This window comes from Ascaphus truei, chromosome 5 (assembly GCF_040206685.1).
Source record: "Ascaphus truei isolate aAscTru1 chromosome 5, aAscTru1.hap1, whole genome shotgun sequence".
Taxonomy (NCBI): Eukaryota; Metazoa; Chordata; class Amphibia; order Anura; family Ascaphidae; genus Ascaphus; species Ascaphus truei.
Window position 1 is genome coordinate 288,551,404 of NC_134487.1, and position 11,756 is coordinate 288,563,159.

The following is an 11,756-nucleotide window of genomic DNA, read 5'->3' on the forward strand; positions in this document are numbered from 1 at the left end:
GTGGGGGAGGGGGGGGGAAAGGGGAGTGGGGGAGGGGGGTGGAGGGGAGTGGGGGAGGGGGGTGGAGGGGAGTGGGCATATGTATTGTCATAATTTATGTATGTGCATGCCCCCCCCCTCCGGGCGTCCGTCCCCCCGCTGGTTCGGTGGGTGGTCGCTCCCCGTGACTCGCCCCCCCCCCCCCGTTACCCGTGACTCACGGCTCGCCCCCCCCCCGTTCCTCGTGACTCGCGCTCCCCCCCCCCCCCCCGGCGCCCGCTTTCCCCCGATGTGCCGTCCGGCTGAGTGACAGGCGTGTGCAGGCGGCGGCAGGAAGCGCCCTGTGTGGGCCTGTGTGGGCCTGAGGTGCGAGGCTCCGCGCCTGAAATAGGAGAGTTACTGGCAGTGCTGTGACTTACCTGAGGCTGAGGCGGGACGCGCAGTGACTTACCTGAGTGGGAGGTAGCGCCGGGGAGGTAAGGGAGTGTCTGGGGTAGGAGGGCCGCGCTTCCCCTCCGTCTGGAGCCGGTGCAGGGCGGCGCACGTGATGGGGGGGGGACGGACAGAGGGGGGGGAGGGTGTGTGTGTGTGTGTATCTTTGTGTGTGTGTGTGTGTGTGTGTGTGTATCTCAGTGTGTGTGTGTGTGTGTGTGTGTGTGTGTGTGTGTATCTGTGTGTGTATCTGTGTGTGTCTCAGTGTGTGTGTCTCAGTGTCCTGCCTGTGTGTGTCTCCGTGTGTGTGTGTGTATTTCTGTGTGAGTGTATGTGTGTGTCCGGCCAATGAGAGGTGTGCGGGGGCGGGCCAAGGGAGCCAATGAGATTGCCGCTAGGGACACAGGGAGGGACACAGGGAGGGACACAGGGAGACACATACAGACCCGGACACATAGGACACTTTCAGAAATATATAGTAGATATATATGTGTGTGTGTGTGTGTGAATATATTTATCAAAGTTGCACAATGTTAATAATTTATTCTCACATGTCTTTTTTTTAATATTTTATATGTCTTTAAAATATTATATAATATACACACACACACACACACAGCTACCAAGTGACAAACACACACAGTGATACCCGCCTCCCAAGCGCGCTTGCTGTCTCCTCTGCCAGGATAGCAAAAAGCTCCTGGTAGAGCGAGCGGCAGCAAGCAAGAGCGAGCAGCAGCACCTAAGCGCTTACTATGTCCCAGGCCGGAGGAACTATAGCCACGTTGATTACAGATGCAGGGGCTTTGTGCATCTGTTCAGCCCGGCTCAGCGACGCTGAGCTGCCTACGCTGAGAGAGGGAGGCCCGGCGCTCACGCTGGAGGAGCAGCACCGGGAGACAGATGTCTCCCAGCAGCACTGCAGCGTCACCCCCCCCTCCCTCCCCGCAGCACACCGGCCCTCCCCCACGTGGCACAGGCCCCCGCAGCACTGACCTCCCCCGTGCAGGGACCGGGCCGTTCAGCCATACCCTCCCCCACCCCCCCGTATCTGTGTGTATTTATTTGTGTGTGTGTGTATCTGCATCAGTGTGTGTGTATCTGTGTGTATTTATTTGTGTGTGTGTGTGTGTATTTATTTGTGTGTGTGTGTATTTGTGTGTGTGTGTGTGTGTATTTATGTGTGTATTTATTTGTGTGTGTCTGAGAGAGAGAGTGAGGTCAGAGAGAGAGAGAGAGAGAGAGGTCAGAGAGAGAGAGTGAGGTCAGAGAGAGAGAGAGTGAGGTCATAGAGAGAGAGAGAGTGAGGTCATAGAGAGTGAGGTCAGAGAGAGAGAGAGAGAGGGGGGTCAGAGAGAGAGTGAGGTCAGAGAGAGAGAGAGAGTGAGGTCAGAGAGAGAGAGAGAGAGAGGGGTCAGAGAGAGAGAGAGAGTGAGGTCAGAGAGAGAGAGAGAGAGTGAGGTCAGAGAGAGAGAGAGAGTGAGGTCAGAGAGAGAGAGTGAAGTCAGAGAGAGAGAGAGTGAGGTCATGGAGAGAGAGAGAGTGAGGTCAGAGAGAGAGTGAGGTCAGAGAGAGAGAGAGAGAGAGAGTGAGGTCAGAGAGAGAGAGAGAGAGAGTGAGGTCAGAGAGAGAGAGTGAGGTCAGAGAGAGAGAGAGTGAGGTCAGAGAGAGAGAGAGTGAGGTCAGAGAGAGAGAGTGAGGTCAGAGAGAGAGAGTGAGGTCAGAGAGAGAGAGTGAGGTCAGAGAGAGAGAGAGAGTGAGGTCAGAGAGAGAGAGTGAGGTCAGAGAGAGAGAGAGTGAGGTCAGAGAGAGAGAGTGTGAGGTCAGAGAGAGAGGGAGGTCAGAGAGAATGTGAGGTCAGAGAGAGTGTGAGGTCAGAGAGAGTGTGAGGTCAGAGAGAGAGAGAGAGAGAGAGGGAGGTCAGAGAGAATGTGAGGTCAGAGGTCAGAGAGAGAGAGAGTGTGAGGTCAGAGAGAGAGAGTGTGAGGTCAGAGAGAGAGAGTTCTGAGAGAGAGAGTGAGGAGAGAGTGAGGTCAGAGAGAGAGAGTGCGGTCAGAGAGAGGTCAGAGAGAGAGTGAGGTCAGAGAGAGAGAGAGAGTGAGGCCAGAGAGAGAGAGTGCGGTCAGAGAGAGGTCAGAGAGAGAGAGTGTGAGGTCAGAGAGAGTTAGAGTGTGTGAGAGAGAGTGAGAGTGTCTGAGAGAGACACCAACTGCGCACTGCAACTGTTAGGTATGTTTGTACACCTATGTATGTATGTACACCTTTGTTTTTACTTTGGGCGCCGCGTAAAAATCCTGATCGCCTTGGGGAGCCTTGAAAAAATTCTGATTGCCTTGGGGAGCCTTGAACCGAAAAAGTTTGGGAACCACTGCCCTAATACTTCCACACTGTCCCACCCCTCACTGAGTTTTGGGAACGCTTTGCTTTTGCAACACCTAATCCTCTAATCCTCAACCTGCTCTGGGGCCACGCTTCACAGCTATCAAAACCTTCACGTCTGCTACCACAGACTGCCGAATCAGGTACAGAATCTACACACAACGCACAAACACAGCACACACACACATTCACACAACACCAAACACTGCAGACTGCCTCTTCAAACCCCCCCTCCCCTCCACGCCACACATCTCCCTCCCGCAACCGGACCGCGAGGCCGCGGCCTCCACTCACACACCATGGCAACGATGTCCCTCCCCCTATCCCGCCACCTCACACAGTGTAGCTCCCGCGAACCGCACAGCACGCCTCATCTCCTGCACCTCACACAGCTCCCTACCGCAACCAGACCGGAAGGCCCTCTACCCCGCTACACCATGCCACCAATGTCCCTCCCCCTATCCCGCTAGCTCACACAGTGTAGCTCCCGCGAACCGCACAGCACGCCTCACATCTCCTGCACCTCACACATCTCCCTACCGCAACCAGACCGGAAGGCCCCCTACCCCGCTACACCATGCCACCAATGTCCCTCCCCCTATCCCGCTAGCTCACACAGTGTAGCTCCCGCGAACCGCACAGCACGCCTCACATCTCCTGCACTCACACAGCTCCCTACCGCAACCAGACCGCGAGGCCCCCTACCCCGCTACACCATGCCACCAATGTCCCTCCCCCTATCCCGCTACCTCACACAGTGTAGCTCCCGCTACACACCACTCCCTCCCGCTACACACCACTCCCTCCCGCTCCATTCCCTCCCCGGCGGGGTAACAGGCAGGCTGCCACGCGGCGCCTAAGATGGCGGACCCCCTTCCTCCCTCGCGCTCCATTCCCTCCCGCTCCACTCCCTCCCGCTCCACTCACCACCCTCCCGCTCCATTCCCTCGCGCTCCACTCACCACTCCCTCCCGCTACACACCACTCCCTCCCGCTACACTCACCTCCCTCCCCGGCGGGGGAACAGGCTGCCACGCGGCGCGTAAGATGGCGGACCCCCTTCCTCCCTCGCGCTACATTCCCTCCCGCTCCACTCACCTCCCTCCCGCTCCATTCCCTCCCGCTCCATTCCCTCCCGCTCCATTCCCTCCCGCTCCACTCAGCTCCCTCCCCGGCGTGGGAACAGGCTGCCACGCGGCGCGTAAGATGGCGGACCCCCTTCCTCCCTCGCGGCGCCGAGTGAGAAGATGGCGGCGGCCGGAAGTACAGGTAGGTGTCGCATGTGTGTGTGTGTGTGTGTGTGTGTGTGTGACACTGCCCCCCCTCCTGTCCACTGCCCCCCCTCCTGTCCACTGCCCCCCCTCCTCCTGTCCACTGCCCCCCCCCCTCCTGTCCACAGCCCCCCCCTCCTGTCCACTGCCCCCCTCTCCTGTCCACTGCCCCCCCTCTCCTGTCCACTGCCCCCCCTCTCCTGTCCACTGCCCCCCTCTCCTGTCCACAGCCCCCCCTCCTGTCCACTGCCCCCCCTCTCCTGTCCACTGCCCCCCCTCTCCTGTCCACTGCCCCCCCTCTCCTGTCCACTGCCCCCCCTCTCCTGTCCACTGCCCCCCCTCTCCTGTCCACTGCCCCCCCTCTCCTGTCCACTGCCCCCCCCCCCTCCTGTCCACTGCCCCCCCCTCCTGTCCACTGCCCCCCCCTCCTGTCCACTGTCCACCCCCTCCTGTCCACTGTCCACCCCCTCCTGTCCACTGTCCACTGCCCCCCCCTCCTGTCCACTGTCCACCCCCTCCTGTCCACTGTCCACTGCCCCCCCTCCTGTCCACTGCCCCCCCCTCCTGTCCACTGCCCCCCCTCCTGTCCACTGCATCCCCCTCCTGTCCACTGCCCCCCCCTCCTGTCCACTGCCCCCCCTTCCTGTCCACTGCCCCCCCTTCCTGTCCACTGCCCCCCCTCCCCCTTCCCACCGCCTCCCCTCCCCCTTCCCACTGCCTCCCCCCCCCCTTCCCACCGCCTCCCCCCCCCCTTCCCACCGCCTCCCCTCCCCCCTTCCCACCGCCCCCCCCCTTCCCACCGCCCCCCCATAAAACCATTTTTATACAACATCGTATTACATTTTCTTCCATCTTTCTTTTCAATATTATTATCCAACCTTTACAACAAATACTCACCTATTGTTCCACAATTTATAAATAATACTACCTATTATGCATTTACATCCCGGGCAACGCCGGGTCTCTCAGCTAGTAATAAATAAAACTAAACTTCAGCACAAAACCAAAACAGCTTTGAGTTTACAAAGAAGTACAAACATTTTTCAATAGAACATGTCAAAAATAATATTAATGAAACTGAAATACATTATAAAATGTCCCACAAACTTTTACGTTCGGAATCATGTCGCACCTTTTCCTTTTTACGAAGTGCAGTTTCTTCAGCGCGGTGTCTTCCCAGAAGACGCCGAGACTTAACATAAACTTCTGGACTTAAGAGAGGAAGAGGTGGCCCGACCAAGTTCATAAAAAGTGCAGTATGTTCCATTTTAAGCTAAACCAATTTTCAGCAACTGACATTGTAGAGACACCGTGTCGGCTTTCAATGTGGCCTGATTTTTCGGAGATCTGTGGTACAGAATATAATTTGTCACCAAAAATTTGTAACTGATTCAACTCTGCAACTTCATCAACAGAATCGCTCACGCGATCACGTCAAGTCTGTGATTAGCACAGTGCCAAATAGATGCATTAGGGAAATCGTCGAAGAACAATTTTGCAACTCCAGCATTTTGTCCGAGCATAACTGGTGCACCATCAGATGCAAAAGAAATGACATTTTCCTTCAGATATTGCATCGGAAATCCAGAATTTTTAAAACTGTCTAAAAGTGCATCAGAAATGTATTTTTTTTTTATTTTGCGCCACATTGTAAATGTGTCAAATCAAAATAAAAAGAAGCTGTATCATCTGCTAGTATAAACGCTTCTAAATATTCTGCACGTTTTTTTCTTCGTGTATCTTCAATAATTTATAGACTGTTCCATTGTTTGTTTATTTGCTGTATTTTTTATTTTCTGACATGCAATGCGAGTTTATTTTTGTGTTTTCTTCTTCTTAATTCTTTTCATTGGTTGCTCGTAGTACCAATTACTTGGATTTCAAAATTACCCCATTCTTGAGATAGATATATTCCATGGGTTTGTTCGGCACCCAAACAAGACATGTTGTTACACACACTGCATCCTCTTTTTCAAAAATGTTTGTCTTAATCTATGGATATTCTTTTTTCTTTGTTAAAAACATTTCACGAGTCCAACAATTTGAATATCACTCGGGGAATTTTCACAAACAGACGAAACTCTTTCTCTTGAAGTTCTGTAGATTTAGAAATCGATGCCTAGGGACTGGGAGGCCGGGGGACGAGGAAGTCCCTGTCATTGTCATTTTCTCAGATAATTGCAGTTTTTTTATTGTCCTGTTTTACCTTTCACTAACACCAACATTATCGAGTTCGGTGCACTTTTTCTTAAAGTATTTTAAAACACTAATTGTTGAGGGTTACCTTAATGAACAGGAACGTAAAGTTTCAATTAATCACTGACCTCTTTGCAAGGGTTCCTAGGAGTTCAATGCTAGAAACTACAACCCATGAACCTTTGCAGCAGGTCAGTGATGTCAGAGTACCCTTAAAGGGCTAGGTCTGTCATGGAAGGCTAAGGCCCCACTCCCTCAGTCAGCGGGCCCGCACTGCAGACAGGTGGCATGCTGAAAGGCAATTGACCGCTACCTGCGCTCTGTAGGGAGCGGGAGCAGGAGGGGGCATGGTTTGAGCGGAGGGTACGTCCGTTCGTCCGCCCCCCACACACAGCTTCCCTCCCGCAGCTCCTTCCTTGCTCCCCTCCACTCACACACTCACAGGCAAATACACACGGCGGGGTGAATTGGAGCAGGGGGGGAACCAGAGTGGGGAAATCGGAACAGGGGGGGGAATGGAACGGGGGGGGGGGGATCGGAGCATTGGAGGAATCAGAGGGGGGGAATCGGAACGGGAGGGTGAATGGAACGGGGGGATCGGAGCAGGGGGGGGGGAAATCGGATTGGCTGCTGGGATCCAATCCGTGATTGGTTCCCTTGCATGCCACGTGATGCGGCACTCGCCGAAATCACAAGCTCCTTGTAGCTCCGGCTCACGCCGGAAGGAGCCAGCGGGGACATCAGGAACAGAGGCAAGCAGCTGGTGGTCTGCGGCCGCACGCGCCGCCGGCCGCTGCGGGGCCAAAGCCTATGGCTACTGGCCACACTGAGCTGACTACAATTCCCAGAAGACCTTGCTGGTTGCAGTTTCAGATTAGGCTGGAACAGTGCTGCTGCAAGGAGCCTGAGGAAAACGTAGCTAGTCATTATCACTGCAGGGGGGTTCCCATTCAAAGCATGGACACCCCGTGCTGTGATACTTTTAGATGCCGCCAACTTTACTGTCCCTGCTGGGGTACGGTTAACTCATCGCAGGCAGTTGCAGTGCCGGAGACAGTAAGGTTGGCCACATTTGTATAAAAAATTATTTATTACTTGTCGATAGGTGGTGCTAGCAGAACTATATTAATTAAATATATCTATTAAGAAAAAAAAGGTACATATATTATTTAAATTCGCCAATTTTCTTATTTCATCTATATTTTTTCTTTTTTATCCCCGGAACTAGGGGGATACCATCCTCCCACAACCCCCATCCATTTCCAGCCCTGATTCTACCTCTATTCAGAACAGAAACAGAAACACCTTTAATCTTATGTCCTGATCGGCTAAACATCTTCCATGTATGGTTGAAAACGTATCCCATCCCAGCGGTGGCCAACTCCAGTCCTCAAGGGTCACCTGCAGATCAGGTTTTCAGGATATCCCTGGTTCAGCACAGGTAGCTCAATCATAATGACTGAACCACTGATTGACCACCTGTGCTGAAGCCGGGATATCCTGAAAACCTGACCGGTTGGTGGCACACGAGGACTTCAGTTAGCCGCACCTGACTTATCCTGTCAAGGGGTCAATACAATGACATGAAAAACTATGAAATATGACTCCTACACCTCTCACCTAATGCCCTGAGAGTAAACTCCCTTACCAAAGATTTATTGTTCATTATCAAAGTCAGTACAATCCTTTTGAACTTAGTGACAAAGGATTTTAGATACGATTCAGGGGAGTCCAACAGGGTAAATATGTTGTAAGAAATTGATTAACACACATTCCCAGCTAACTGAAACTCCCACACCCACCACATCATGAATATATATGTAAGGGTGTGTTAGATACCAGGTGTGTATGCGGAGGGAGTACGGCAGGTTCCGCGACGGCACGGTAGTATAGGGTGCCGCCATGTTGTTGCGCAATATTGCAAAGGACACTGACGGGGTGAAGAGGTCGCGCAATGGGAGCGCGCGAACGACAGGCCAATGAGGGAAAGGCTCTGATAATGGACGACAACTCCCGCGAGCTCTGGGACACTCACCTGATGCTAGGAGCCAATGAGAGGGCGGGGATTAAGGAAGGAGGAACAGGAAGCGTGGGGGAAGAGACCACGCTAGGTAGAGGAGCTCGGGACCGAGTGAGAGGAGGTAGTGCGAGTGCAGGGGGTCCGTGACCTGCCTGCATAGGCCAGCTATTACTCCCCAGGCCCATAGGAAGTTTCCCTGAGTCACAGTAGGTTGCTGTACTGCAGGGACGCCCGATAGTGGAAGGAATTGTCACCTTAGTTAGGGACAGCGCACGGAGTTGTGGACAGTCACAGTCATCTGGGATCAGACGGCTGGACATCGTGACGTCCGGAGGATCCGAGCGGAAGCAGCGGACCCTTTGCGAAGAGGCACCGGTCACCGCCGTGACCAGAAGGTACAATTGTAAAGCAAGTGCACCAACACCGGTCATCAGGCGCTGATCCCGCCTTAGGAATAACTCTTGTAGTGACACTAGCAAGTGGCTAGCGGACTGAGTATATTAGCTAACCTCTTACAAGTACAACACTCTATAGAGCGTGGCAGAGCCACTGTTATACGGGACAATTTCGCTAGGAATGTGGCTGAGCCACGGTAGTATAAGGACTTTAACATTATAGTATAAGTATATAAGTTATGTGTGATGTTATATAGAGAGTAAGATATGGTTACCTATGCACAGTAAACTTGGTTGCACGCATTGTTGGTATGTTTCTTGCCCAGGGCGATCTTACGTAACGGGGATCCTGGGTAAGTGTAGGCGCTGCGCTAAAACCCTTACCCCAGGCTCCCAGCTAATGGAGGCTCATATCTCCTGGAGCCGCAGGTTGAGTACAGCACTAGTAGTCCCTGAGGAAGGTGTCAGAAACAGGGCTACATATATTTATGTCAACAAGAGAGCTACTGAGCATGGCAATTGTATATAACAAGAATCAGGGGGTGCTCAATGCTACATCCCATTGACAAAACATATATGGTAAAAAGTATAAAGTAAAATACTTCAATAATAATATTAAATACTTGGTTATTTGGTTAAATTTAATATTTAGTATTTAATATTATTATTGAAGTATTTTACTTTATAAATTTTACCATATATGTTTTGTCAATGGCATGTAGCATTGGGCACCCCTGTCTCTTGTTATATACAGTACAATTGCCACGCTCAGTAGCTCTCTTGTTGACATAAATATATATTCATGATGTGGTGGGTGTGGGAGTTTGAGCTAGCTGGGAATGTGTGTTAATCAATTTCTGACTGGTAGCAGTCGTTTGGAGGCTGGTGGCACCTCCCCCAGAGCTCACTCCTCCTCCTTCACCTTTTTAACTTGGGAGGTCTTTTCAATTGCTGCAGGAACAAGACCTATAATGGTTCTTCCCCTCTTAGGCCTCGGCCATGTTAGTTGCTTGCTGGCGGAAGCGCGCTGAGGCGCGCTCCCGCTCAGCACTGAGCCCCTACAGCCGCAATTAGAGCGGCTTTAGTAGGGGCTCACCTGCGTTTCCGCGCGCTTGCGGAAGCGCAGGTCTTAGGGGAATTTAAAATTCCCCCGCTTGCCGGCGAGACAGGCCGGTCACGTGAGCGGTTCGCCCAATGAGGGCGAACCAGCTCCGTGACGTCAATGGCCCGGCCACTGACGCGCCCGCCCCGGCCCGCCCCCTGCAGGCCCGCTGACGGCGCGTGCGGTAAGCAACCGCAAGGCCAGGGAAAGCACCCGCTTTCCCTGAGCCTCAGCGAGCAAGCAGGGAGCATGGACTCAGCCTTACAGAGGTAAAAGGAAGGGTTCACAGTGTAGTGTAGGACCTGCATTAATTTGGTTATACCTTGGCGTTGGTATGCAGGCTTATGACGCTTTGGCCAAAGGGTTAACCAAATAACCAAGTATTTAATATTATTATTGAAGTACTTTACTTTATACTTTTTACCATATGTGTTTTGTCAATGGGATGTAGCATTGGGCACCCCCTGTCTCTTGTTATATATAAATATGTTGTAAGCACGAAGTTGCCTACTCTCTAAGAGTCACAAACGGCTTTTCTGGGCCAAAATTAGCACCCAGAAATCGCATTTTATATTGCCCTGGTGTGCTCCTATGTACTAACTTGACATTTCTCAATCTGCACCATTTTATTTGGGCCCAGAACGGACTGCGCTTGGCGTACAGATGTAAATGGTATGTACTAAAAAAGAATGTTTCTGTGCCCCAAAAAAAGGAGAAAGTGGGCCTGATTTGTCTTCCAAGTTCAACTTGGTGTAAACCCTAAAAAGTTTGTTAATGGTGTAAGCGTAGAATAAAGTTGCTATGTATTAACCCAAACATGTATTTGATGCAGCACAGATGTTTTATTATATAGGTTACCAAAATGTATTATTTTCACAGTATGGCTAGTATAAATAATATAAACGCACAATCCCAGCAAGCTCTAACCCCTTCATTACCTTAGCGGTTAATACAATGAAGGTAATGAAGGGGTTAACCCCACCCGCAACTCACCCGGTAGGAATAAACACCCACCAAGGGCCAAATACCACCTTCACCCACCCCCGCTACCCACAATAAACATTAAAAAACACCACAACCCTACTACTCACCTCCTCTACCCCCAACAACCAACCCGCCTCGCTCCCCCCAAAAAAACCCACATACAGTACAGTAATGGGCATAATTACTATTATCCAGATATGGATAATAGCTCATTTGCCCATTCAAAATAAAACATTAGCCAGCCAGAAGAAATCAAGTAAATAAAACTTCTACTTACCCCTGCCATGATGAAGGGCGTCCTCGTCCTCATACTCCAGGTCCATGTCCTCCATTGGCAGCAAGAGTACAAGAACAAATACAATCTAATGCCCCTTACCACTAAATCACCTTAGCTTGCAAGCTCTTCGTAGCATGCCAACCATATCCTGCTGCTCTCCTTAACCTCTCAAGAGAGCGTTCTGCATTCTTCTTTCCCGGTCTCTCGGCATACATGGGATTCCTCCAACACACTGAGGTCCTTAGCGGTTACAAACGACGCCCCAGGTCCTTCTCCGCCGGTGCCTCCATGTACCCCGTGGTGTGCACATTGTTACCCCGGTGGACATATTTTGATGTGTTTTTTAGTCCAATAAATTGTTTGTACTTTCGTATACTCTTCTCTTTCCTTATCTAAAATGTTCTCTGGGAGCCCAGCTGAGCCTATTTGGTCCAGTGTAAAGAAGAGTCTTTTCTGGTTGAGCCAAGTTGCTGTATTTCTGATGAGGAGCCCAGCTGAATCTGACGGAGTGGACTTCATCTAACAAGTGAAACAGCCAAGATCATACAATTTTTGCCTGTATTCCTCTTTTGTCTTGTAAGTGCAGTCATTACAGCAGGACTTTGTTTTATTATCACACAGAGTACACTATGTATGGATGTCGTTATTTAAATAGCGCCATTAATGTACAGTACATAGCGCTTCACAGCAGCAATACACATGACAATCATATTAATAACAA